The sequence below is a fragment of the Bactrocera neohumeralis genome, chromosome 3 (assembly GCF_024586455.1).
Source record: "Bactrocera neohumeralis isolate Rockhampton chromosome 3, APGP_CSIRO_Bneo_wtdbg2-racon-allhic-juicebox.fasta_v2, whole genome shotgun sequence".
NCBI classification, from domain to species: domain Eukaryota; kingdom Metazoa; phylum Arthropoda; class Insecta; order Diptera; family Tephritidae; genus Bactrocera; species Bactrocera neohumeralis.
The window spans coordinates 41,739,811-41,744,400 of NC_065920.1; positions in this window are offsets into that span (position 1 = coordinate 41,739,811).

Consider the following 4,590-nt stretch of genomic DNA (forward strand, 5'->3'; position numbering starts at 1 on the left):
CGAGGGATTATAATAAATAATTATAATAATAGTAAAAATAAAAAATATTTTTTTATAAAATTGCAAGTTGTGGAATTCTCTCAGATACAACAGAAAAATGTAATTAAAATAAATAAAAATCAAATATTTGGGGTTTTTTAAGTTTTCAAGCAAGACAAGTCAAGAACACTGCAGCCGCACCGGACATAGGCGGATTAATATTGCCAAAATTCATAGTCTCCTGCAGCAGAGTCACTATTTTTTTTTAATAGTACGAATTGTGTTGAAAAAATAACAAGAATTAATGTTATCAAACTCATAATAGTCCCGTCGAAACACTTCTCAAACTCGATTTTTGGGATAGCTTTTAGCCCTTTAAGGTTCTACATATTTACTTAGGTTGCTTTTTATGTTTTGGGATTCGAGGACAAAAAGACTTTTAATAATCGGAAACCGCTTTATTGTGCGTTTGAATCAATCTCTGAAACATGCGTTTTGATCACATCAACTGCCTCTTAAGGTGTCGAAAAACGTTGACCACTGGTTTATTTTTTACGAACGGAAATAAAAAGAAGTCATTCAACGCCAAGTCAGAACTATACCGGGGATGACCTTTCAAAACAATGTTTTCAATGCTAAAAAATGCAGTTCTTTCAGTCGATGTGTGAGAGCTGGCATTGACGTTGTTATTAGTGATGCGTCTTCGGTGGTTGGTTTTTCTGATTTATTGAAAGACAACCGACAAACAAATAGCTATATACCAATCAGAATTTACTGTTCTTGTTCCAGTGGTATTGTTGCGGCATGTTCAGTTTTTCCAAAAAACAGGCAACCATTTGCTTGGAAGTGTTTCGTGGGCAAACAACTTTTGTTGGATTTGGTTTTTTTTGAAGAACCACTACAGTCGACTGCTATTTACCTTTGGGCTCATACGCTTATATTCACGATTTATCATCTGTCACAATGTCATATACGTGCTTCGAAGTACCGCTATGTTATTTTGTTATCATTTCTCCCGACCAATCTACACGAGCTTTTTTTTCGAGCGATTGACAAATTTTGTGGAATCCAACTTAAACAAAGTTTTCTCACAGTCAAATGTTCTTGCAATATTGAAAGTATGTTAGAGCCACTAATGCCCATAGTTGTCTCAATCTCACCATAGATCGCATAACGATTTTGCAATATCAGTTTTCACACAGCATTGATAGCACTGGATCACAAATTTGAATTTGTTTTTTGTTCCACGGATGCCACTATCCAATTTATATGTGAAATGGCTCGCTGATTTCAAAAATCGAGTAATTTTTTTTTATGGATACGTTTTTGAAATATTTGCAATTTACCCGTTATTCTACCAAAAAAAAAAGGTGTCTTCATTTAATCATGTATATCTCACTGACCAGTTGAGCAATCTTACTGCAAATTATAGAAAATAAAAGTGAATGAAATTTCCTAAAAATATTGTCTACTCCATTTTTCCATAAGCCTTATAATTTCTGAGAAATTGATTAATCACTTCGTGTTTTTAAATTTTTTTATGAAAAAATTGCACTATTGCCTTAGGCAATAACCAATGCTAAACTTTATGAAGATATCTCGTCAAATGAAAAATCTGTCCATACAAGCTCCTAATCCCGAACGTTCATTTTGTATGGCAGCAATGTTCAATAGTGGTCCGATATCGGCGACTAGTTCGTGCATATATAGAGAGACGGACATGGTTAAATTGATTCAGCTTCTCATATACATATGTATGTACATACCAGAGAACTGCAACGAATAATAAATTTTTGTTCCTAATCGGGTATTGCGTTACTCTGTCTGATTCTGTCAGTTCGATTCATGTACACGGATCGAACCGTTTGTCTCTAAATCAGCGATAGAGAACAACTTTGAATCAGTAGCGATCAGCTTATACATGATTTGTTTATGAACGTTCGCATTAAGAGAAAATACCCGAAATAATGCATACTCAAGCTCCAATGATTGAAATGATCGACAGCGTTCGGTTTGTATATCATCCCCTGAACACTGATTTACTCGTGCTCTTCTGTTCTATTTCAAATACATATGTATTTATATACATATGTTACATATGTATATAATGGAAATTCCATCGAGTACATACATAAAACAAATGTAGTATGTATATACAAGGTCTGTCGCAAAAGAAACAGAACTTTTTAAATATAACTGTTTCTGGTGGCGCCACCTATTGGTGGGTATATGAAATAAAAAGTTTGATCTCTTGTTGACATTTCGTAAAAATTTTTAGACAATTGGATAACTACAATCGATGTTATCGATCAAAAAGTGACAGCAGCTTTTGGTCATCGGTCGTAAAATGCAAAGAGCAAATATTAAATTTTGTTTTAAACTTGGGAAAACGTTTACTGAAACATTTCAAATGACGAAAAAAGTTTATGGTGATCAGAGCCTATCCCGTAGTAATGCGCATGAGTGGTTTAAGAGATTCCAAGAAGGTCGTGAGGACCTCTGTGACGATCAGAAGTCGGTCGTCTTCAGAAGTCAAAAATAAAGACAATGCTGATTTGTTTTTACGATTCCGAGGGTATTGTACACCGAGAGTTCGTCCCACCTGGCCAAACCATTAATGCTGTGTTTTACCTTGGTGTTATGAAGCGTCTTTTGTCATGTATTCGTCGTGCCCGACCACAATACCGTGAGGCAGGATACTGGCGCTTGTTGCACGATAACGCGCCGTGTCATCGGTCGACGCTTATCACTGATTTTTTGACAAAAAACTCCATATTAACCATTAATCACTCAACCTACTCACCTGATATAGCACGCTGTGATTTTTACCTATTTGGAAAACGTCATTTGCCCATGAAAGGACACTGGTTTCAGGACATTTCAGCTATCCAAAAGGCGACGACCGATATTCTCAAGAGCATTCCGAAAAATGACCTTAAACACTCATTTGAAAGGCTAATTGACCGGGCTAAACGCTGTATCGAAGCACAAGGAAACTACTTTGAATAAAAAAATATAACTTTTGAAAAATATTAATTTTTTGTTGGTTTTTTTTAACAGTCCTGTTTCTTTTGCGACAGACCTTGTATGTATGTACGTACGCGATGGAATTTCCATTTTTTACGCATCGAAACATTGTAGCATGCGCACATGTTCAAAGCTGATACATTTTTGCCACACATGATTCAAATCAATCCAGCAGAAAATTGTGCTGTTTCACATCGATTCAAATATTCGTTGCAACGCTATGAACTAACGTGATACTATTTGAAGCGAAGGCAGCCATACCGTTTACTCGATCGTGATTGCCGAGGAACAGATTTTTCATGTTATTTCAAATCAATTGACGCTGGAGGGTACTCGAATTGATCAACAATGTTGTCTGTGATGAACTGAATTGATTTGATTGTGTTTTTGAACGAGTGTTTGTTCCGATTTAATCATACTCGTTGCAGCTCTCTGATACATACATACATATATTTAATGATTCTCTGCCGTTTCTTTCAGTTCGGCGTATTAAATCTCTAAAATGTTGCCGACCGACACCTTAATCTCATTTTCTCTGAATAAACACCTATAATTGAGCTGCCATACTTAATATCCACTCCAACGTCCGCTTCTGCCACCCAAGGCAAGTCAATGAAAGCTTCTCCCAAACTGGTTTTATGCCTCTAAGTTTGGGTTCCGCCACGTAAAACTGTTCTTCCAATGAAAGGAAACGAAAGTCTCGGATATTGACCTTACCAGACGTTGGCGACACGACAACATTTCCGGCGCCGCAGAGCCTAACCACAGGTTTTAGAATTGAAACTTTATAATATACCTAGATGTCCGCTGATCTAAATACGTGCAACCAAAATGATGACGGAAAGGCACATTACCAGTTTGCTAAACTTATCGATACATGTCTGCACTTTGTACATATGTATAACTGTATCTCGCACAGGATAGAGGCAATTGACGAAGTTTTGTGTTCTCGCCCTAGGACTCATGGTTGTAGTACTACAGAGTTAGAGAAAGATCACTTCAATTGCTAAAAGAAGCCACCAAAAAATATCTCTCAGTATTCGACCTTCTTCGATGTATGTGGCCTAGTCCAATCAAGAGTGAACGTTAACGACTGCACCAAAGCTACCTATATCAATCAAGTGCATTCCATATAGCAACAATATGTATGTATGTATACCTAAATCTGAAAACGAATCGGGCAAGCTGCTTGAGCTCTACGGAAAACGTTTTTTTTAGTTCTTTTTAACCACGTTGTTTTACACAAACAACTAAAGAGTCTACTTAAGTTTACATAATTAAGAGAAAATTGTGATTTCGACAAATGAGCATCTTCTTCTGCGAAATTTCAGATGAGTATCTCAAAAACTGAGAGGTTAGTTTGCATATATACAGATTAATAGGCGGATATGGCTAAATCGACAAGCTGATCATTAAAACCTAAGTACATACAAGTATACTTTATAGATTCTCCCAAGGTACCTTCTGGGACTTCGCAAACTTAATATACTCAGCTCCGGGTTCAACAATACATTTGTATTAATAGTCCTACAACATTGGGAAATCGTTTCGATATTCCTTCCTCCTTTGAGTGAAAGTTTCGTC